At 41.8% G+C, this 25,234-nt stretch overlaps 1 protein-coding gene across 5 annotated transcripts in view; it reads left to right on the top strand.

The window, feature by feature from the left end:
* Positions 1-589: 589 nt before the first annotated feature.
* The window catches only part of LYST (lysosomal trafficking regulator), a 160,745-nt gene continuing 136,100 nt past the window's right edge, over positions 590-25,234 (top strand). For all 5 annotated transcript variants that reach the window (XM_061624550.1, XM_061624547.1, XM_061624549.1 and 2 more), the window contains exon 1: positions 590-798. The gene's annotated coding sequence lies outside the window, so the exon portion shown is untranslated. The remainder of the gene's footprint in view (positions 799-25,234) is intronic.

Below are 25,234 nucleotides of genomic sequence, written 5' to 3'. Positions count from 1 at the left end.
GGGAGACAGCCAGTTTTGTTCACAGCAATTTTCCATTCATGGTAATTGTCTTTCGGACACAGGAAAGGGAGAAAAGAAAAAGTTTGTTCCAGGGGACCCGTTAGCACCGTGAGAAAAGTGACTGCTGACGACCGAAATCAGGAGAGGAACAACTTCCAGAGGGAGATAGCCAGTTTAGTTAGTCTGTGCAGCAAGAACAAGCGTTTTAAAGACTAATAATAATGCATTTATGATGGCATAAGCTCTTGAGGATTAGAGTCCACTCCATCCCACTTCACGAAGGGAAGAAAGACAAAGAAGAACAGTACTGAAGCTGAGCGACAAGGACGCGACTACTCATAATAGCTCGCGAATGGAGGATGCCAGGGCGGGTCAAAAGAAGAAAAGACACCAGAATCGCAGATGTAAAAAAATACGAGGAGGGAGATTCGCGCTTGAAGAGGCACACGCTGACAGAACGCACATTTCACTACAGCTGCATAACGAAAGGGTAAGGTTTCCCTTCACTCAGGTCAAGGTTCGGGCTCCCGGTTTCCATTGGTCCTTGGGATGCACGTGACGCAAAAGGGTGGTGTGGGGAGTGAGGCTGCGCGGCTTAGTGGATGGTTTGGTTTAGCGTTGCTTATGCTGCAGCTGCTGGAAAGGGCGGGCTCTTGGGTCTCCTTGGCGACTCGAAGTGCAGAAGGGAGGGTTGGAAGCGGCCGGATTTCTCTTTGACATGGGCAGCAGCACTCGGCCACCGCCGTCAAAGGGATAAAAGCGCGGCTGGCGGAAGGCAGGGCGAGGCGGCAGGACCAGGTAAGGAACGAGAAGGAAGTGAAGGTGGTTTGAGCAGCTGCGGCGGCTGTACGGGGCCTAAAAAGGAGGGAAGGGCTGGCACACGTGAATGTTGCTGGGTGGCACAGGCAGGAGTGGCTCCTCTGCCACACTTGCTTCTCCTTTTCTACTTGCCCCCCTCCCCGATCAGTCGCTTGCGCCTGCCGTGTTTTAAGGCAACCCTTTACCATCTCCCAACACCCTTTCCCTTCATTCCTTCCGGTGGCGCGTCCTGCAGCAGGAGAAACACAGCCCTTGCCTTGGTGGGGCACGTCCGTTGCCCTTAACATCCCTCCGTCCACCATTGTATTGATATGTCTGATGGATACTGTTGCTTCTAGCGTATGGCTGTTGTGTAACGGATGGGCTCTAGGTTGCCAAATGTTGCCCATCTTAGATAGAGGTTCTCTTTCTTTCCTTTTAAAAGTCCTGTCCGATATGATGGGGATTTCTCTTTTTTAAGTGATCTTCTCAGACAATAGTTCTTTTGTGTCTGCATTGTTCCAGCGGGTGAGTGTGTGTTTTGATCTGTCAACCTTGTGGGCAGGTGATAACTGGCTTTTTTTCGTTTTTGCAAGTGCCAAATCACTTGTGTTTGCAATTTCATAGAAGGTGTCTTCTCCCCTCCCCCTCCCCCATCCTGTGCTCATTGCTGTCTCTGCATTATCATCTCTAGTATGTTATTATCCTTGATGTATCCAGCAGTTGTCAGGAGGCTGATACTCTATGCTGGAATTAAGTCCCCTGCGTCTCTCTCTGAGCATAAGGCTCAGAGGAGGTGCAGGGAAGGCAGTGTTAGTAATTAGCCATAGCATCCCCCAAGTTGCATTCAGAGGGAAAACAACGCATTAGGCATGAGTCTCATTAATACAGCAGGAGAATGCAGCTGCCAAGTGCAGGAGAGCACTACATTATAGTAAACAAGCTTGATTGGAAGCCTTTCATCAGAAATGCATCTGTTTTCTGTTTTCATAGAATCATAGAATAGTAGAGTTGGAAAGGGCCTATAAGGTCATCAAGTCCAAGCCCCTGCTCAGTGCAGGAATCCAAATCAAAGAATTCCCGACAGATGGCTGTCCAGCTGCCTCTTGAATGCCTCCACTACCTCTCTAGGTAATTGATTCCATTGTTGTATGGCTCTGACAGTTAGGAAGTTTTTCCTGATGTCCAGTTGAAATCTGGCTTCCTGTAACTTGAGCCCATTATTCCGTGTCCTGCACTCTGGGACAATTAAGAAGAGATCCTGGCCCTCCTCTGTGTGACAACCTTTCATGTACTTGAAGAGTGCTATCATCTCTCCCCTCAGTCTTCTCTTCTCCAGGCTAAACATGGCCAATTATTTCAGTCTCTCCTCATAGGGCTTGGTTTCTAGTCCCCTGATCATCCTTGTTGCCCTCCTCTGAACCTGTTCCAGTTTGTCTGCATCCTTCTTGAAGTGCAGAGACCAGAACTGGACGCAGTATTCAAGATGAGGCCTAACCAGTGCTGAATAGAAGGGAACTAATACTTCACACGATTTGGAAACGATACGTCTGTTAATGCAGCCTGATATAGCATTTGCCTTTTTTGCAGCCACATCACACTGTTGACTCATATTCAGGTTGTGATCAATGACAATTCCAAGATCCTGCACATGTCGTATTGCTGAGCCAAGTATCCCTCATCTTATAACTGTGCATTTGGTTTCTTTTTCCTAAGTGTAGAACTTTGCATTTATCCCTGTTGAATTTCATTCTGTTGTTTTCAGCCCGATGCTCCAGCCTATCAAGGTCCCTTTGAATTTTCTTTCTGTCTTCCATGGTATTAGCTATGCCCCCCAATTTTATATCATCTGCAAATTTGATAAGCATGCTCTGTAAAAATGTTGAAGAGCACTGGACCCAGGACCGAGCCCTGTGGTACCTCACTTGTTACTTCCGCCCAGTTTGAGAAGGAACCATTGATAAGCACTCTTTGATTCTGGAGCCAACTGTGGATCCATTTGATAGTTGTTCCATCCAGCCCACATTTAGCTAGCTTGCTAATCAGAATCTCATATCATCTTCAACACTGCAGGAGTGACTATCAGTGTTGTCAGTCCAATATGAGTGTTTGTCAATTGCTTACAATATATTGATTAGTAAGGGTGCAGACTCACACTCGCCTCTGAAGACCCAAGACCACAGGACAAGGCTGATGCATCCTGAAGGAGACCTATGGGACCTTAATCTTACAAGCGTTGCATGCTGGCCAGATTTTACACATTTGAACCACAGGGGTGCCTTTTATTTATTCCACAACTTTGTGAGGTAGATTAGGCTGAGAGGGAGTAACTTGTGTAAGGCTGTCCAATGAGCTCTAGAGCTGAGTGTGGATTAGAACCTGTTTTCTTACACCCAAGCCCAACATTTTATCCCCTGCATCATGCTGTCTCAAACACTTGAATTTGCTTTTAACAGAGACTGAATAATTGAGGCATATGATCATCTTGATTATATCTGCTGTTGTATGAGAAATGCATCCAGTAATTTGAGATTATTTGAACTGATAAAGCAGCACATTGCCAAGCTCTGATGCTTATATTGTACATTTATTGACAAGCTATTTTCAATTGCAGTCTCTTATACAAACTGTTTATCCTGTGCCTATTATCTATTGTCTTTTTTTTAGAGACATTATCATAATCTATTATTTATAAAAGCACCTTAGAGCTACAATTAGATTTTGCATATATATAAATATATACAGATCCCTGCCCAAAGCCTCACACTCTATCATATAGTGCTGAAATCATATTGGCAGGTTTCTATAGTTAATTCTTGTTTGGTAACATTAATGGGATTTCTAAAAAGATGAGCCTGCTGACTTTAACAAATCCTGTTACATTCATGATCTTTATCTTATGAGCTTATAGTTCTAGTACACACATGTAACTTTTCAGTGATGGTAAATGAGAAAGGCGATTTGCTTAAATGTACTGCAGACAACTGAAGCTGGAAAAGAAGAGAAAAAATGTCAATGCTGTGTAAACTGGATTTCCCCTCTTATGGTATTAATTTGAAAGTTAGTGTTTCTAGTTTTCTCTTTCCCTCAAAATGTTTTTAAAGAATCTTGGGTGGAGATCTTTGACAACCAGCTCAAAGACTACTTTAAACTAACCTCAGGAATTTCCATTACATTCTGGTCTATATAAAGCTATGAAAGATCTTCAAATCGAGATTCTAATGGAATATAAGTTAATGTTGATGTAGAATGCAGTGACAGGTTAACAGGACAGGTCAACTTCTGTTTTAAATAACGTGTCTAAATACGATACTGTACTCAGTCCTGTGGAGCATTTTATTTGTGTTTCTTTTGTCTGGTAGAAATTATAGAGCAGAAGTACATCTCAAGATCAAGTAAATCATAGTTGAAATAGTCACCATACTGCAAGTGATACAAAGAAGAGGTTTTAATGGGGGAGGGGATTCTAGTGTTCCAAATCAAATAACCTGGTGTTGGTAATGAAAGCTAAGCTGTAACTATTGATGTTGAAAGAACAAGAGAGAGAAACACAAATGTGCAATTCAAGCTTATATATAGTTTTAGTCCAGACAAACACCCAATTTGTTCTTGCAGCAGGTAGATGACCTTAATATATAAGGATACGAAAGAAATAATAACTCATCTCATTTCCTGTATCAGGTCAGAAGAATGTTGCCTAGGCAGGGAAGGTTTTGTAAATAGTAAGAAAGTTGGATTTCCACATATCTGATTGGTTTGCACATCATGCTAAACATGAATTAACAAGACATGCATAAACAGAAAGAAGCTATCACAAGCCTGGATTCACATGCTTCCCTCTCCTTCTCAGGCACAGCTGGGAAAAGGACTTTGGCAGCTTTTTATTTACTTATTTATTTGCATTTATAACCTGCCCTTCAGTATATGGTCTCATGGCAGGTTGCCTACAGCCCTGTACAATTAAGCCATGTAATATATTCTGCCCCAAAAGGCCTGTGCAAAAAAGTATGTCTTGACCTAACATTGACCCCTTATATACCCAGTCGGTCACTGCACTATGCAGGTGAGGGCCTCCTGCAGATACCATATCAGGAGGTCTGTTCTGCACAACATAGAAAGCAGACCTTTAGTACTGCAACACCTACCCTTTGGAATTCCGCCCCCTTAACTATTAGACAGGCACCATCTCTGTTAACGTTTTGGCACCTATTGAATACCTTCCTCTTTCAACAAGCCTTTTAAGTAGAGACCTTATCCCAGTCTGTGTCTGTGTTGCAATTGCTTTTTAAGATGTTTTTAAAGATGTTTTGTTTTACTATATTTTAAAGTCTGTTTTTAAGATGTTTTAGAGTGTTTTTAGTGTTGCTGCCCTGGGCTCCTTCTGGGAGGAAGGGTGAGATATAAATTTAATAAATAAATAAAAGTGAGAAGGCAGACACACTTTGGAGGGAGGGCATTTTGCAATCTGAGGGCCTCCACAGAAAAGGCCCTCTCAGCCACTGCCATCCTATGAACTTTACATGGTGGCAGAAGTGCTGTCAGGTCTTCCCTTGCAGATCCCAATGTCTGGGCAGATATTTGGGACCCAAGTCATTAAGAACTTTTTATGTAAGCACATTGAATTGGGCTTGGAAGCACACTGGCAACCATTACATAGAATCATAGAATCATAGAGTTGGAAGGGGCCTTGTAGGCCATCGAGTCCAACCCCCTGCTCACAGCAGGAAATCCACAGCTAGAGCATCTCCCGCAGATAGCTGTCCAGCCTCTGCTTGAAGACATCCAGCGAAGGGGATCCCACCACCTCCCTAGGCAGTCGGTTCCATTGCCAAACTGCCCTTACTGTCAAGAAGTTCCTTCTAATGTCCGATCTGAATTTACGCTCCTGCAACTTAAAACCATTAGACCTAGTCCTACCCTCTGGGGCAGCAGAGAACAAATCTGTACCCTCCTCTATGTGACAGCCCTTCAGGTACTTAAAGAGTGCAATCATGTCACCCCTCAGCCTTCTCTTCACCAGACTGAACATGCCAAGTTCCTTCAACCTTTCCTCATAAGACTTGTTCTCCATACTGGCTATCATCCTCGTCGCCCTCTTCTGAACCCGCTCTAACTTGTCTATAGCTTTCTTAAAATGAGGTGCCCAGAACTGAACGCAGTATTCCAGATGATGCCTGACTCATGCAGAATATAGTGGGACTATTACTTCCCTCGACCTGGAAACTATAGCTCTGTTTATGCATCCCAAAACCGTGTTTGCCTTTTTTGCCGCAGCATCACACTGCTGGGTCATGTTCGACTTACGATCCACTACAATTCCAAGGGCCTTCTCACACGCACTACTGCTAAGCTGGGCATTTCCCATCCTGTACCCGTGCATTTTGTTTTTGTGGCCTAAATGCAGAATCCTGCATTTGTCTTTATTGAATGTCATTTTATTAATTTCAGCCCAATTTTCTAGTCTATCCAGGTCCCTTTGGATTTTATTTCTGTCTTCCATTGTGTTAGCTATCCCTCCCAGTTTCGTATCATCCGCAAACTTCATAAGGCTTCCCTCCACCCCATCATCTAAGTCATTGATAAAAATGTTGAAGAGTATCGGCCCCAGGACAGAACCCTGTGGCACTCCACTCGAGACCTCCTTCTAGTCCGAAGCAGAGCCACCGACGACCACTCTTTGAGTACGGTTTTCCAACCAGTTGTGAATCCACCTGACAGTATTTCCATGTAGTCCGCATTTGACTAGTTTGCTAATCAAAAGGTCGTGGGGGACTTTGTCAAACGCCTTGCTGAAATCTAGATAGATGACATCTACAGCATTTCCACCATCTACTAAGCTAGTGACCCAATCAAAAAAAGAGATGAGATTAGTTTGACAGGATTTTTTCTTGACAAACCCATGCTGGCTCCTTCTAATCATAGCATTGTCATCTAGATAGTTGCCAATGGACTCTTTTATTATCCGTTCTAATATCTTTCCCGGTATTGAAGTCAGACTGACCGGCCTGTAATTCCCCGGATCTTCTTGTTTACCCTTTTTAAAGAGCGGGATGACGTTTGCTCGTCTCCAATCCTCCGGCACCTCTCCAGGATTTCTCAAAGATGATGGCAAGAGGTTCCGAGAGTACATCCGCAAGTTCCTTCAATACTTTGGGATGCAGTTCATCAGGCCCTGGAGATTTGAACTCATTTAGGTTAACTAGGTATTTCCTGACTATCTCCTTATCAATCTCGAACTGCAGTCCTGACCCCTTACCGAGATTGCTACCGATGCAAGGTTGCACACTGTTCCCTTTTTGGGAGAAAACGGAGGCAAAATAGGTGTTGAGCAGTTCTGCTTTTTCCTCGTTATCTGTCAACATTTTGCCATCTTCATTGAGCAGCAGTCCCACCATTTCCTTGGTCTTTCTCTTGCTTCGAACATATCTGAAAACCCCCTTTTTGTTGTTCCTCGCTTCCCTCGCCAGCCTCAGCTCATTCTGGGTTTTAGCTTTCCTTATGCTATTCCTGCAAGCCCGAGCCGCTCGTTGGTACTCTTCCTTGGTGATGCGTCCTTCCTTCCATTCTTTATACATGCTCTTTTTTACTTTTACCTCCTCCACCAGTCTTCCGTGTAGCCACATTGGCTTTTTCCGATGTCTTCCATTTTTCTTCTTCTTTGGAATTGTTAGCGATTGCGCTTTTTGTAATACGTTCTTCATGAACTCCCACGCTTCTTGGGCTCCTTTTTTCTTTAGTCTATCTAGCCACGGGATCCTACCCATCATTTCCCTGAGCTTGCTAAAATCGGCTTTCCTGAAATCCAAGGTCCATGTTTGACTATATTCTTCTTTGGCTTTCCCCAGAATCCCGAATTCCAGCATTACGTGGTCACTTTCCCCCAAGGTACCGACCTCTTTAGTTCCCGTGACCAATTCGTCCCTGTTAGTTAAGATCAGGTCCAGGATTGCCGATCCCCTTGTTCCTTCTTCTACTTTTTGAAAGAGGAAATTATCAGCAAGGCCTATCAGGAATTTGTTGGAGGCTTTGTGCTTCGCAGAGTTTGTCTCCCAGCAGATATCCGGGTAGTTGAAGTCCTCCATCACTACTACTTCTTGCCTCCTTGAGATTTCAGAGATTTGTTTGAGAAAGGCCTCGTCTACTACCTCTTCTTGGCCAGGGGGTCTGTAGTAGACACCTACTACCATGTTGGTTTTATTTACATGTCTTTAACAACTGGTGTAATATGTGCCTGGGCAGTAGGTCCCGGCAGTACCCTGGCTGCTGTATTCTGCACCATTTACAGCTTCAGAATTGTATTCAAGGGCAACCCAATGTGGAGTGCATTTCAGTAGTCTAACCTTGAGGTTATCAGAGCATGAATCACCGTAGCCAAGCATTTCGCTTTCCCTTAAAGTCAGCTTGTTGTGTTGCTTGAACCAAGGGTTGTGGTTTATAAGAAACTCTGGTTATAAGCCACAATCCCTGATCTAAATGACATGACAGGTGAAGATTGAGGACAAGGAGGTGGGGGAAGCTGCTGTTGTCATCCTCCCGGCTTTGTGGATTGGGGGGGGAGTGTGCAAACATGAGGCTGTGGTGGCTCCTTCATGTCTTGCTAAAGTAGGGATGGTGACCCTGCAGCCCTTCAGATGTTTCTGGAATACAATAATCATCCCTGACCATTGGCTGGCCTAGCAGGGGCTGATGGGAGTCCAACCACATCAAGGGCCACAGGTTCCACATACCTATGCAAAACCATGATTTAGCATGATGTGCAGACTGTGCTTATGTCATTTCTGGCAATGTATGACTGGGTATCAAAAAAGTATTGGCATTAGTAACTTCTGTAGACTTATTTACAAGGTGGATATTTCCATGCGGTCTTAAAATCCAGATTAGTTTATTTGCTCTAATTAGTATTGTCCATCTCTGTGGCTAATATAGCAGTAGTATCATCAGTGTATTATGACATCATTTGATAATGGAGGTCTAAACTGAGGTTATTTCTAAGTATGTGAAAATTAAAGGTCTGACTTGAGATTTCATGGCATTTGTATACTAGCTTTGTCTTTTGAAGCTGATGAGGGTATGTTAATTCTGCAGATTTCAAATCAGAATTGTTTCTATCTTCTCCAATATTTTTAAGAAATTATTCTTAGTAGCATAATGAAGAGTGTATAAAATCAAATCCATTGTATGTCATGTAAATATGTCCAGTATAGATATGCAGAGTCCAGGGCTAATAAATAGATCAATGCCATGCCATGTGGCTATGAATGAAGAAGCTATAACTTAAGAACATCTCTAGGCTACCTTATCCCGACTCAAACCATTGGTCCATTTAGCCCTGTATTGTTGCCCTAACTGGCAGCAGCTGTCTAGATTATTATGCAGAGGCCATTCCCATCCATCCCTGCTAACTGCAGTCCTTTAACTGGAAATCCCAAGGCTTAGACTGGGATATTATCCACACAAAGCATGTGTTCTTCTACAGAGACTCAAACTAAATAATACAGCAGCCGTTTGGTTTAAGCCTGCACACATACCTGGCTGTTGCCCTGTTGGCATGACAGGGCCTTCTTAGTCTGTGGAATGCCCTATCTGGTGAAGTGCATCTGTCTCCCTTATTGTTGACTTTTAGTTTATTGTCGTTATGTGCCTCCAAGTCGACTGCGACTTATGGCGACCCTGTGAATCAGCGACCTCCAAGAGCATGTGTCATGAACCACCCTGTTCAGATCTTGTAAGTTCAGGACTGTGGCTTCCTTTATGGAATCAATCCATCTCTTGTTTGGCCTTTCTCTTTTTCTACTCCCTTCTGTTTTTCCCAGCATTATTATCTCTTCTAATGAATCATGTCTTCTTATGATGTGTCCAAAGTATGATAACCTCAATTTCATCATTTTAGTTTCTAGTGATAGTTGTGGTTTAATTTGTTCTAACACCCAATTATTTGTCTTTTTTGCAGTCCATGGTATCCGCAAAGCTCTCCTCCAACACCACATTTCAAATGAGTTGATTTTTCTGTTATCCACTTTTTTCACTGTCCAACTTTCACATACATACATAGAGATCGGGAATACCATGGTCTGAATGATCCTGACTTTCTGTTCAGTGATACATCTTTGCATTTGAGGACCTTTTCTAGTTCTCTCACAGCTGCCCTCCCGAGTTCTAGCCTTCTTCTGATTTCTTGACTATTGTCTCCATTTTGGTTAATGACTGTGCCGAGGTATTGGTAATCCTTGACAAGTTCAATGTCCTTATTGTCAACTTTAAAGTTACATAAATGTTCTGTTGTCATTACTTTAGTCTTCTTGACATTCAGCTGTAGTCCTGCTTTTGTGCTTTCCTCTTTAACTTTCATTAGCATTCATTTCAAATCATTACTGGTTCCTGCTAGTAGTATGGTATCGTCTGCATATCTTAAATTATTGATATTTCTCCCTCCAATTTTCACACCTCCTTCATCTTGGTCCAATCCCGCTTTCTGTATGATATGTTCTGCGTATAGATTAAATAAGTAGGGTGATAAAATCAGAGCTTGGAAAAGTTACTGTTTTGAACTACAACTCCCATCAGCCCAATCCAGTGGCCATGCCCAATCCAGCCCAATCCAGTGGATAAAATACACCCCTGTCTCACACCCTTTCCGATGGGGAACCAATCAGTTTCTCCATATTTTGTCCTTACAGTAGCTTCTTGTGCAGAGTATCAGTTGCGCATCAGGACAATCAGATGCTGTGGCACCCCCATTTCTTTTAAAGCATTCCATAGTTTTTCATGATCTACACAGTCAAATGCTTTGCTGTAATCTATAAAGCACAGGGTGATTTTCTTCTGAAATTCCTTGGTCCGTTCCATTATGCAACGTATGCTTGCGATGTGATCTCTGATGCCTCTTCCCTTCCTAAATCCAGCTTGGACGTCTGGCATTTCTCGCTCCATATATGGTAAGAGCCTTTGTTGTAGAATCTTGAGCATGATTTTACTTGCATGGGATATTAAGGCAATAGTTCAATAATTACTGCATTCCCTGGGATCCCCTTTCTTTGGAATTGGGATGTATATGGAACCATATCCCATATTTTTTTTCTGAAGACTCAAATCATCCTGATAAAACAAGTGTGTTGTCTATGTGAGAGCACTGGAATAATGGGGAGCTGGAGGCTGTAAGAACTGTACAGCCCTTTTAAGGGTTGTTTTGAGCAGTAATGGAAGTAGTAATAATTGCATTGACATATTTCTTTTTATTAATTTTTAGTGCAGGGTAGCCTTTTTCCTATCCAGACTGGGCTTAAAAATCAGGTGTTAACTGGCTGGTGTCCAGATGGGGTTGCCAAGATATCCTCCTATGTCTTTAATCGTGTTTAAGATTATTTCAGTGTGACATATTTAGAAAATGATGACTGGTGCAGAACAAGTTTGGCTGCATGAGTATTGCCGGAGATCTTTGCTTTGAAATCCATTGCTGGTATTCTGTAGATATTCTGATGGATCCTAGCATAATGTATTTGAATATAGGCTTAGCTGGATAGACATCTAGCTTCTTTAAGAGGATGGCTATCTTCCTGTGGCATAATTCGGCAAATTTGGTCAGAGGTGTGTTGAAAGGATGCTGCTGGCAGGAAGCTTAATGATAATATTCTTTGATCCAAAACTCTTTTTTATTTTTTTTTGAGAAAGTAATATTGCTTTATGGATTCTGATTTGTAATGTTTAAATAGACAGAAAAATGTACTTAAGGTTGCTGTATTTCCTCCCACTGTTTAAATCGCCTTGGAATGTCCAGAACCAGAGACATTTTTTATTCCTGTGTAAAATTTAAGCAAACACTTTCCTTTAATTAACTTTGGATGTGTAAGCTGTATAATGCTGGATATTAGTAGTTTGTTCCTATTTTAGACTAGTGAGCCATCTCACATAGTTCTTTCTTCCTTCCTTCCTTCCTTCCTTTCTTTCTTCATAGGGTATAACTTAATTTCATACTGCTATTGTGGTCAGGTAATGCACTGCTCTGGGGTAGGGCCTCTATGTTCTCGATGGCCTGGTTTGTATTTAACTCTAAAGTTTAAATTATAAGCTCAAATATATTTTAAACTATGGTGTAAAGTTTAAAATAAACTATGGTTTCCGGTGATGCTTACTTCACTCCTCCCCCACTCCATCCTTCAGTGTGGTTTGTGCAGCTGAACATGTTTCAGCCAACACCTTCCCACAAGCTTTTCTGCACGTGGACATAAGTGGCTCTTTGCACTGAAAGACTGGTGAAAAACTATAAGGAATGGTACATGCAATTAATTGAATGAATAAATAACCTGCCTTGTGGAAGTTTCCTAATCTGCCTTGGTTTTGAGATAGTAAAAAAAAAAGGAAAAAGAGAAATTTGACTTCAGAAAGGGTCTATCCTTGCATTTATCCAAGACGTTACTATAAGAAATTACTGAGCTCAGTGAGGCTGCCACTACCAAGGGCTAACATTTTTCACTTTAAAAGAACGCTGAGGATGAATCAGCTATTGAGATCCCATTGGAGCCAGATTCTGTATCCACCCTATTTTAAAAACAGTAAGCCAAGCAGAATTAGCTGAAGGATCTCAGACTTGGGAGCACCTGAGTTGCTGTGTGTGTACTTGTACTGAAGTGAACAGGAAAACATTTCCAGGCAGATGAGCTCTCTGTATATTTGAACTCCTGTGGAGATTAGCAGTTGATCATGTAAGTGTGAGAAAGGATTAACTAACTTTCTCATAAGTGGGGGATGGGAAACATACATTTTAAAAAAAGCATCACAGCTGATGGTGTGTGGTTCAGGACCTTTCTTCTCTGGAGAATCAAGAATGTCAGAGCTAGAGAAGGGTGCAACTTGTATGTCAAGGAGAGTTAATCTGGCAAAATTGCTTTTAAGCAGTTAATGCACTGAAGCCCAATTCTCTTGAGTTCCTCTTGATTTAAATAACAGTTCATGGAAGCAGTTCTTTAAAGGGGGAAGTACAGTCAAGAAAATGTTTCCCGTTGAAATCAAGGATGGAAAATTTCTGATTTGGCCTTTAAGGACTTCACATCTTGCCTGTAGGGCCTCTGCTACTTGACCTTGCCCCCTCTGCCTTGAGTTCTATGCTGGCTACAGGAGGTAGTGGAAAAGCAGCAAATTGGAGGCTTGGGGTGTGTGTGATCTAGGTTGATTAGGGATGGGGTTTGCTGCATGGTTCCGATCTGCATGCATTCCAATAGTCCATCATTTAATCCGAATCCACCATTTTTTTGTTCCCGCTTGCTCTTGCACTTGCCAATTTGATCTGCTGTGTGTGTTTTGGGGTGATTCGATCCACGTTTTTTTTTTCAGCGGCCAAAATTTTGTAGTTATCAATGTAGATACTTAGATAAATGATGACAGTATTTGACATAGATTTTTGGCGGCGAAAAAACATTGCATAATTTTTAGGTAGTTTACCTGAATCATCATCACAGTGTTCCTTGTGGGGGTTTATCTATTTACATACCAACGAGGCAGATAATCGCCTTTGAGTCTGTCTCTTGCCTCGGGCTAACTGATGTGCTGCTTTATGATTCCCCTCCCTTTAACTATTATTCACTATTGTATTTCTCATTTTTTAATTACAACTACTACTAGTCTAGTATTGATGACTTTGTGCGTTAGGTGATGCCTGCCAGTGCCTGGCCTGCCTGCCTGAATCTCATTGGCCAATATATGTTCTTCTAGCATGCAGGTGTCTAGAATGCCACCTGTACAGTACTTAGTAACTACGTCAGTGCGTCACTCTTTTCCCAGTATTGTTGCAGGAAAACCCTCAAGGTGCTAGCTGGGTTATTTGTAATCCAGTGGACTTTGATGTTTTGATCCGCTATGTAAATGATGAGGATTATACTATACAGTCACAAGAGTGCCTGTATACTATAGTCAGCATGGATTTTTCTCATTCCGCAATGTTAAATTGAAAATACCCCCCATGCCATTCTGATCCTTCCCATAAGCTCATTTCAAAACAAAACCTTACAAAACCTATAGTCCTGAACTCAGAAATGCTTGCTTAAAATGTCAATGTACTGCCTTCAAGTTGATTCCAACTTATGGTGACCCTATGACTAGGGTTTTCATGAGGCTGAGAGGCAGTGACTGGCCCAAGGTCACCCAGTGAGCTTCATGGCTATATGGGGATTTGAACCCTGGTCTCCCAGGTTGTAGTCCAACACCTTAACCACTACACCACACTAGCAACCCTCTACATTTTCATGGTGATACACAAAACAGTAAGAGAGAATCGAGAGTTCAACGTGTAAAAAGAGAGGGAGAAAAAACCTGACCCCTTCTGGACTTTTTTCTGTCAGAGTTCTCATAATCTGCTGAAATTAATTAAAAATCAGCTATGTCTGCAGAGTACCTGTAATGCTATTACTGGCCTTGCCCCATACTCTGACCTTCATCTTCTGTAGTTTAAAAGTCAAAAAAATGCCTGGCTGATCTTTAATTCATTTAAGAAATTTTGGGTTGAACTCAATGATAATGTTGGGCATGCTCAGTAAGAACCAACTGTCATGTTCTAAAAGCCAGACTCACAGCTGCTGGGCTTGCCTAATCAGGGGGCCACACCCACACCAGACCTTGATTTCACTTTAGACAGTCATGGCTTCTCTCAGAGAATCCTGAGAAGTGTAGTTTGTGAAGGGTGCTGAGAGGAGACTCCTGTTCTCCTGACAAAGCTCCAGTGGCCAGAGTGGTTTAACAGTCAGCCACTCTGATTGAAGGTCTGTGAGGGGAACAGGGTATCTCCTAGCAATTCTCAGCACCCTTCACTAACTACACTTCCCAGGATTCTTTGGGAGAAGCCATGACTGCCTAAAGTGAAATAAAGGTCTTGTGTGGATGTGCCCAGGGACAGCTTTGGTTTAAATTTGTGTGGGAGGCTACATGTACCTGCTGTAGAATAAAAAAGTGGGGGAAACCCTGAAAAAGAATGATACTGTTCACGTTTTCCTTTTGGATAGGAAAGGGGCTTCCGCTCTGCCCAGTTCCCACCCACCTAATCTCCCCTTCCCCTTGCCTTACTGCCCTCCTCCCCCCGCTGCCCCTCCCCCTGCTGCCCCTCCCCCAGGTCAGTTTCACATATCCTAAGCATGATTACACAGGCGTAAATCGCACTGAAGTCAAAAAGCATGCAAAATATTAAACCTGCCCTCCCCTCCTCCCCCCCTCCTATCCCCTCCTTCTTGCCCCTTCCCTCTCCCTTACTTCACTCCTCCCTCATCCCTTCCAGTCCCCTCCTTTCCCCTTCTCCTCCTTCCCCTTCCCTCCCCTTCTTCCCCCATGGTCAGTTTTACTTATCCTAGAACTGTGACCTGGGAGACGAGGGTTCAAATCCCCACACAGCCATGAAGCTCACTGGGTGACCTTGGGCCAGGCACTGCCTCTCAGCCTCAAAAGAAGGCAATGGTAAACTACTTCTGAATACTGATTATCATAAAAACCCTATTCATAGGGTCTCCATAAGTCAGAATCTACTTGAAGGCAGTCCATTTCATTTTCAAGCATGATTGCATGGGAGTAAATCCCATTGCTCAGTAAGTATGCAAATGATCAAACCTGCCCTCCCCTCCCTTTTGCCCCTCCCCCTTCCTTCACCGCTCCCTTCTCCCCCTTCTTCCTTCCCTCTACTCTTCCCCTCCTCCTCCCCCATGGTCAGTTTTACCTTTCCTAGCCATGATTGCACAGGAGTAAATCCCACTGAACTCAATAAGCATGCAAATGATCAGACCTGCCTTTCTCCTCCTTCCCCTCTCTTCTACCTTCCTTCATCCTTCTTCTTCCTCTCCCCTCTTCCTTCTTCCTCCTCTCCTGCCCACTCCAGGCCTCCCTCCCCATGGTCAGTTTTACCTATCCTAAGCATGATTGCATGGCAGTAAATCCCACTGAACTCAATAAACATGCAAATGATCAAACCTGTGCTCCTCCTCCTCCTCCCTGCTCCCCATCCCCTGTGGTCAGTTTCACCTATCCTAAACATGATTGCAGGGGAGTAAATCCTGCTGAACTTGTCAAAATGCAAACACAATTTGGGTTAATCTTTCACAGTCCAATCCGCTTCCTGTGTAGCTTTGAACAATTTGGTAACATGTGCCTCTGAGCATATGGTGAGTGGTGGCAATACCTGCAGTCAGCCCAAATAACAGAAACAAGACATGCACTGTGCTGATCTTGTTTTAGCAGGGAGGAAGCAATTATATTAAAACAGTTGATATCATTCAGATAGTCACTTTAAATATGTTTGATTTACTTTGCAATTTTAGTGAAGTTTCCTATAGTAAATCATTCTCTTTTGCTTCTGTTTCTGTGAATATGTGAACTACAGCAACACTTTTCAGCACACAAAAAATACTAAACACTAAAAAAACCTAAAATTATGTATGCATTTTCACAAATTTGTAGGCAATACAATATCTCAGAGAGGAGGTCAGGTCTCCTGCTCCCCTGGTGCTTTCACTATAGCTGCCCAATTTCCCTGCCTTTTAAAGTTTGATACAAATATCTGTTGGTTATAGGTACATTTTTAAACTGCAAGGTTTTTTGCCTATTAGTGAATTTATATATAGGTTTGCCCTCTCTTGAGAACCTATATGGGCTACTTTTCATGTAAGAATTCTGTGCGTGGTCAGGAGCCATGGAGGTCTCAAGGTATTACAATGTATGTTAAATGTCTGTATATGTGTTGTCTGTTCATCTATTCTTTACCAAAGAAGGGCAGATCCCGAAGGACCCTCTGGGAAGTGAGGAACAGTTACCCATTCCTCTCATGCATAGGTTACCATTAACGACCAATACAAAAGGCAAGCCATAAAACCCTGAAAGCACTTGTTACATTGCAGAAGCATCTTTGCATATATCAGTCATGTGAACACTCCAATCAATGTGCTCTCCATATTTGATAATAAAGTAAACGCACAGGGTTTTTCTGAGGTTCCGAATCGGTGAAACTCCAGTAAAAGTGTAACACTGTGATTATTCATGTCAGCTACCTATTACGCAATGTTTTTCCTGCTCCCCAAAAACCACGTGTAAGACTGTGCTCATTCACATAAGCTATCTAAAAATAATGCAGTTTTGTCCGTAATATATAATGGATAAATGACAGTCATCATAACTGCAGTGGAGTTACGAATGCAGCAGCTGTGATTATGAAAATAACTCAACATAAAATGGGGGGGGGGAGAAGTTTGAAATAATAAATTCTTGCTGATTTGCAGCCGTGGCCGCAAAATCCATGCCAATGTTGGACTATGATCTGGGAGACCAGGGTTTGAATCCCCACACAGCCATGAAGCTCACTTCATGGCCAGTCACTGCTCTCAGCCTCAGAGGAAGGCAATGGTAAACCCCCTCTGAATACCACTTACCATGAAAACCCTATTCATAGGGTCGCCATAAGTCGGAATCGACTTGAAGGCAGTCCACAGCCACGGCCCGCAGCAAGAAATAGGTGTTGGTCCGAAAAGATTGCGAACTATTGAATTCAGCTGGAATCTGGTACCAGGTCCGATTTAGCAGATATTCTTTCCCATCCCTAAGGTTGATACTCTAGTCTGGAGGTGGCATGAGAGTGGCTTTACTCTTAAACTGGATCAGGACTGTTGCACAGCAAAAGTATTTAAACCCCTTTTATCTGTTTATTTTAATTATGGATGTGTATATTTTTAAATGTTTTAATGAGATTGTTTTATTGTGTATTTATGGGTGTTCATATTTTAATGTATGTGTAACAAGTTTTTATACTTTGTGAACTGCTTCGAAGTCTATTTTGGCTTTAAGTGGCATATAAATAAATTAATGATAATAGTGTTCCCCCATGTCAAAGTTATGTTCTGATACTCCATAATGCTGTTTAGATTCTAAGAGACCCATGTTTTTGCTCTGTAGATACTGATTCAGCAGCTGTTTATACTCTCTTCCTTTTATTACCACATGCAGCCTATGATAATGGAATGGATGTGTTCCAGGGATTTGAATGGCTATTGCCTCCTTACTGCCACTTCATGTGGGCTCTTAAGTTTGCCTTTCTAGTGGTATTTTGATAAGCCACATACATAAGAACATGGCCATGCAAACCCTCATGATTTCCTAGACTTTAAAAAATTACAGTGTACTCTTCATATTGCAAACAATATAGTATGAAACCTAAGGACATGAAATGTAGGGCTGCATGCTCATTTTTCATCTTCACTCAAAAATCTGTACTACATATTTTGTGAAGATGTTATGTGGCACTCAAATATATTTTCTAAGTATAATTTAGACCTGTCATTTTGGACAAATTTGCTGATTTATTATACCCTTGCAATGTAGCAAGTTAGAAAACTGCCTTATACCACATTAGTCTATTGGTCAATTGAGCTCAGTATTGTCAACACTGACTGGTAGCGGCTTTCCAGAGTTTCAGGCAGATGTCTTCCCAGCCCTATCTGGAGACACCCTGGATTGCTCTCACACTGAGTTACAACCCTTCTCCTTACCAAAATCTTCACCCTTGCTTTGTGGATTCAGTCAAAACAACATTGACACTTTGTGTGTGGATTTCAAAACTTTGTTCCTCTTAAATATTGTTTGGCCACCAAACTCCGTTATTCAGCAACCTAGTGCCAACACTAACACTCTGAGCATGTGTGGAATTCCTCAAAGCAAGAATTGGGGTCAGTGTTGAGAGCAATCACTGGAAAAGATCCCCTGAGAGGTCCTATGCGGAATGTAAAAAGCAAGTCCACTTAGATGCAGTGTATAGGAGAGGCAATTCAAAGTCAAGGTGATTACAAACAAGGGTCTGTGGTAGTGATGTAGTTTGCAGTTTGGTCAAGCTGGCAGATTGTTATGGTGCGTATAATTTTGTGCTTTGTTACCTTCTGCTTTTCCTGTTTCAACCTTGTCTATTGCAAAACAGTAACATTCTTTTCCTGATGATAGCCTGCATTTTTTTAAATTCAAAAGTAAATAAGCTAGGTAATTGATTGTCAAGTAGGGATCTAACATCAGGTTTATTGTCTGTCTGAGGAAAGGAGAGGAGATGGATATCTTGCATTGAGCAGGGGCTTGGATTTAATGGCTTTACAGGCCTCTTCCAGCCAGGGGCGTCACCAGCGGGGTGTGGGGGGTGCTGGTCGCACCCGGGTGACACCATGGAGGGGGTGACACCAGAGCCGCCTGCCCCCGCCCCTAGGCTGCGGCACCAGGTCCAGGAAGAAGCGGGGCAGGCCGCAGGTGGACGCTGCGGATGGCGGAGAGCTGAGCTGTCCGGCCTGAGTGATGCGGCACAGCGCATGTGCTAACACATAATCGGAGGCAGGATGTGCCCCCTGCCCCCCCGTGCTGCCCCCTACCTCTCTACAGTAGTCTTTACCATTGCCCTTAATTAAGATGGCGGCCGCAGTTTCCCTAAGGGGAATGAAGCCTCCACTGCCATCTTTGTTGATGGCACACGTGCATTCTACACACGCACATCTCTGCCATCAACTAAGATGGTGGCAGCGGCTTCAGTACCTTAGAGAAACTGCGGCCGCCATCTTAATTAAGGACAATGGTAAAGACTACTGTAGACAGGTAGGGGGGCCACGCGGGGGGGTGTGGATCGCGGAAGAATGAAGCTCATGGGCTACTGTTTAGGAACCCCTGACCTAGAGAATCTACCAACCATCACAAGCACCACATAGTTGTTAGTCATCATGGTTTCATATAGAAGTTTGAAATTCTGTGGGCTGATCCTCCTGGTGGCTCAAAAACTACATGACAGATAAATATCTGGTTCTTGCATTGTTTTCTGTTTTACCATTTATTCTTATTTTTCTGATTATTGCTATTTTAGTGAGGTCTTATTTTTATCTCTTACTGCTATTTATATTGTAGTGTGATTTTGTATTTGCTTTGTGTATTTATTTGCTTATTTTGTATTGATATTTTACAGTGTAATCCAATCCTATCCATATCTACTTGGACGTAAGTCCCTTTGAGTGCAATGGGGCTTTCTCCCAAGCTTGCAGCAAAAAACTGCAGCCCTAATGTGTTTTATTATTTGGTTTGTTAGTAGCTTTGTTTATTTGATAAAGAGAAAGCAGGCTATACTTTTGAAATAAAATAATAATAAATAATAAAAAGTATCATAACTGTCAATGGCTGTGATTATATTTATTTATTTTATTTATTATATGATTTATATCCCGCCCTTCCTCCCAGCAGGAGCCCAGGGCAGCAAACAAAAGCATTAAAAACACTTTAACTTTAACACATCATAAAAACAGACTTTAAAATACATTAAAACAAAACATCTGTAAAAGCTTTTTTTAAAAGCTTTGAAGACATCTTAAAAAAAAGAAAAAAAGGTTAAAAACATATCAAGAAAGATTTAAAAACATATTGAAAAGCAATTCCAACACAGACTCAAACTGGGATAAGGTCTCAACTTAAAAGAACAAGTTGAAAGAACAAGTTCCTTATCACTTGAGGCTGTAGTTCTCTGCACACTTCCCAGTTTGAGTAAAGCCCCATTGAATACATTGGGACCTGCTTATGAGTAAACAAACATCGGATTGCACTATAAATATATTTACAGATTGTGTAATTCATAAACATATTTGATAGTCATGTTTATATAAATATTTCTTCATACTGTGTCCCAGTAAGTATTTGATTTCACGCTATGGTTGCAGATGACTTTTTCCTCTACATTTTAAGTGTGCCCTTCTTCCTGGGGGTGGTCATGGTTGAGGCATGTTATAAGGTGTTTGAGGACTTTGTCACACATTTCTTTTTGAGACCTGTAGATTCATGTTGGAAAGAACACGTGCACATATTGAATGGTGGCTTGGTGCTATTTTTTCAGTCTATGCTGCATGCTTAGGGAAGGTGATACATCATCTGGCAGCTAGCTTCATAACGTGAGAATGAAAAACATTTGGATCACCATTCACTTGTTTACTTTTCTCACTATTGAGACCACTTCATATATTACTTTTTCATACACAGAAATTTAATCTTTGTATAGGAAAAAGTATTTTGTAAAATATGAAGGACAGTGGCTGCCCAGTCAGTATAACTACTGTACAAGATCTACTCAGCCACTGTAATTACCTTTTTGTTTTGAGTGCCCTTTGTTTTGAGTGCCCTTTGTTTTGAGTGCCCTTTTGTCTGGGTCTTGGTTCAGGTGCATATCCAACTTTGGTGTGCTTATGGAAGGGGTGTGCAAGTAGTGCCCCCCCCAAGTGTGGAGGCTTGGGCAAACATTGTGTTATGGAAAACCAAAGTCTGTGTGAAAGTACATATTTGGGAATGCCATCAGTGTAATCCTAAACACATTTAATAAATAATATCGAACTTGCACGTCACAAAATATATTACGGTCATGTCCATAAGCACCAGGAGGGTAGTCACCCAGGGGGTCTTAGTCCCTCTGTTTTTTTGGGAGCAGGGTCCCTATGTCTCCAAGCATCCTACAGTCAGTATGAAAAGGGAGTGTGTTAGTCACTGAGAAGAGTCTTCTAATAGGCTTCCTTGCCTTTCCTGCTGATTGGAGCCAATCAGAGTGAAAGGAGGTGAGTCAGCCACTGAGAAGACTCTTCTCAGTTGCTAACGCTCTCCACTTACATGCTGATTGGCTCCTAGAGATGTCTGTTGTGAGAGAATGCATTAACAGAGATCTCATTCTTTATCCAGGAGCAAAAAAGGTGTATGTGGCTGCAACTATCATGAAGGGACTCTGCACTTCTGAATTTTCTACTAAACAACTGATAAATACCTGTGTAACTTTGTGTCTGGAGACTTATTATTAAGAATCACTTTCCATAATTGTAAGGAGGTATGTCCACACACATGCATCCCAGGCACCTAAATGAGGGGTGAGAGCAGCATAGGGACATAAGCAGATGTCTTATACCAGGGGTTCCCAAACTTTTCTTCTACATATCCCACTTGAAAATTGCTGAGGGTCTGAAAGTATCTTAAAATTTACTATGGGCAAGATAATTAACTCCCATTAGTGATAAGAGCAAGAATTTGGGCTGTGCATATGATATTGTAATTTAAAGGTGTAATTTTAATTTTGCTAGTTGTTTATGTCACTACTATTGCCATTACATTCAGTGATATATGGGAATTATGATTTACGGGTAACATTAGTACAAAAAACATTACTAAGGATTCTGTATGGTCTGGTACGGGAGGAGGTCCATGGGGGTGACACCATGAGTTACCGCACCGGGTGACACCAACCCTAGTGACGCCACTGCTTCCAGCTCTTTTATTCTATGAAAGTCCCCCCTCCAATGTAATTAAATGAGGCTTGTGCAGCTATGTGATATAGTTTTGAAAGTTGCTAACTGAACCCAGTTTATCTTTGAGCATTGAGTGCTGCTGTCTGCTGACTTCTTGGCCTTACAGTTAGTCTATCTGAAGTTAACCAACTTATTTTGCTTGCTTCCTCTCCTCCCTCCCACTTGGGTAAGTTTTTTCACTGTGCTGATGGTCAGATACCTTTTGCCTGTCAGACTAGTAAAGAACTGTGAGTTTGGCTAAAGTCGCAGAGGGAATACACACTTCAACAGTTCAGGTTGAAGATGTCATCAATAACAATGTTATATTTGCTGCTTTAAAAAAAAACTTGTACCAGGAAAAGCCACAGAAGCTCATAGCAAACATAATAGGTCTGCAAAGGTAGTGAACTTGCAAACATCAGGGTACTCCAATGTAAAGCTTGCTTTATCTACTTTCTCACCCATCCCTAGTCTGTGGAGCACAGTCTGTGTGATGGAAGCTGGAGCAAGTTTCCCTAAAACTAAATCTTAGTCAATTAATGCATGAGTTTGAGTTGATGAATTGATCAAAGCTGCAGAGGTCTGCATGTAAGAAGAAAACGACAGTACTGAAGAAAAGAAGCATACTTTGTTTTCAGATGATGAAGACACATTGCAGCAAGCAATGTCTTAGAAGAGGCATATCCCTTTTCTCTTTCTTATGGGGAAAATAATAATAATTTTATTTATTTAGTATCCTCTTTTCATCACTAGTTAACCTCAAAATGCCTCTCTGAAGATTGTGTTTTGCCATCTGCTGTTTTTGTTAATTATTTGTGTTCACTTTGAAAAATCCACTGCATCTTTTTAGTTAATTAAATGTTTTAATTGATCCATCAGCCAAACATTGCAGTTCTAATAGAAACAGTTGATCTAATATTGTATTGCCCTACTATGGTTTTTTGGAATAAAGAAACTCCATTGGTTGCAGCCTGGTGCCAGCACTAGCAATATGAACATCTGGAGTTGCTCAAAGTAAATAAGCAAGTAGAGAGACTTGAAGGTGAGTTGACAGGTGAGAGAGGGATTGCAGGTGGCTCTTGGGCAAATGAATGCAAAGGGAGACAATATAGCTAGGTGCTGGCTGTGGCTCTGGCAAAACTACAGCCAACATCATCCAAAACTATAATGAGGACCAGTAGATTTCCTTAGGGAGAGGCAATCATGAGAGTTCACTGCCTATTTCCGCATCCATTCTGCAGTGCACTGAGTTGCTACCAAAGGTGTTGATGCACCAATTAAAAAGCTTTTAGTTTGGATCAGCTGGCTTAGTCTAAACAAATAGAAACCTGTGGCAAAAACTAAGTTATACAGATAATAGAACCATATTGCATGAACAAATTGGTATATTGAAAATTTGGGTTTATTGTTTCAAATGAGCAGTTTACAGCTCAGTCCAAACTTACTGTGCCACTTATATTGAGTGGTGTTAGGGATAAGTGGGCTAAGATGTGATCTTAGTACATGGCTAAACAATTGTACAAATGCTTTATCAGAATTTTTTTGTTTAATACTGGAAGCTTTTGGGTGGGATTACCCCATTTTTAAGAAAGTGAATATGTTCTTGCCAGTTAGTTTTAAGTGAAACTGAAATGTGCACGCACTCATGGTGGAGATATGTTGTTAAATGGCATTTGTACCAATTTTTTGAGAGACGGGTGGGATTATCTCTCAGATTTGAAATCATTAAAGTAGAATATCACTATGTGGTGTGAAATGTAATTGAAATTGATTTGACAGTGTGGTCTCAAATTTTCATCCGTATTTGCTTGTGGGGTGTAGTGCTTCAGACCCATTAGCCTGTTTTGGGTGATCAGAGTTCAGATGATTGCGAAAGAGTTTTGGCCAACATCAGGATTGCACATTCCCTGTCCGCGTGCAAGAAGGAAATGAAAGCTTTAACTTTACTCTTAAAAAAAAACACACCAGAATTTCTCAAACTGTGGCCTATTCTAACTTGAGCTACTTAAAACAGAACAGGGTGTCAGACTTTACTCATGATAGTCTGAACTATGGTTTAGATTTATTGTCACAAGCAGGCCACTAGTTACCCATCTCATGAAATCTTTGTGTATTTGTTGTTGCTGTTGTTATTATTATTATTAAATTTATTTATACCCTGCTTTTTGGCCAAAGGCCCTCAAAAGTGGCTTACAAAGAAAAATAAACACAAGTCTAAAAATACATCAATAAAAGCAATACAATTTACAAAAATTAAACTAAATAACAAATAACATTATTAAGAAAAAAAATGTCCTTTGTTGAATTAAGGCTTCATCCACAACCTGAACTCTTTGCAAGCATGCATCTGGAGTCCAGCCAGGGAAGGTAGGGGAAGGAATGTGATGGGTAGGAGATGTAGTGGGGAAGGTTCAACGCTCCACCTCACTGCTTCTTTGTTCTAAAGCTGTAGGTACACAAGTCATTTGAAAAGCAGCCAGAATGGTTTTTCTGGCTGCGTTTTGAAGTGATACAGCTCTCTGCTGGCCACACCTCCCTTGCCCACTGCTGCTTTCAAACCTTTCAAGACCGCCCACAGCAAAGTACTGCGCCAATCACTGTCTCTGCCTGAGCCTGCAGCAAAGCTTTTCCATTCACCACACCTGGAAGACAAAGGAGTTGAACTACCAATCAGTTGTGAAACCTCCCTGAAGCAGAATTTTTAAAAAATGGGTGGGGCTTGACTAGTGTCATGTGCCCCCCCCCCCGTTTTGAGAAAAGAGAGGTAGAGACACACTGGAACCGGCAAAACAATTAGTCTGTCTCAACCCTAAATTTCTCCTTCCTGAGGCTGCTTTTCCTTACAAGAAAGCATAGTCTGGATCTTAAAGTCACTAGGTCAAATCCTTTCAAACTGGGTTCTGAGATTAATTTTATTTCTACTGCAATCACCTGTATATGTTTCCCATTTTTCATACTGTATTAGTAATGTAATCAGCAATTTAAAACTTCAATACACATCAGTCTGAGATTATTTTTAATTCTTTTTTAAAGCATTGCCTTTCTCTGTTATGAAATTTCTATCTTCTAGTTCTGAATGCTGTCACCATGACTTGGTGCTGCTAACTTCTGTACACAGATGGGGGAAAGATGGAAGCAGCAGAGCAAACTTC

This window comes from Rhineura floridana, chromosome 4 (assembly GCF_030035675.1).
Source record: "Rhineura floridana isolate rRhiFlo1 chromosome 4, rRhiFlo1.hap2, whole genome shotgun sequence".
Lineage (NCBI taxonomy): Eukaryota > Metazoa > Chordata > Lepidosauria > Squamata > Rhineuridae > Rhineura > Rhineura floridana.
Note: the sequence above shows the minus strand (reverse complement) of the source record. Positions and strands in the feature narration are given on the sequence as shown.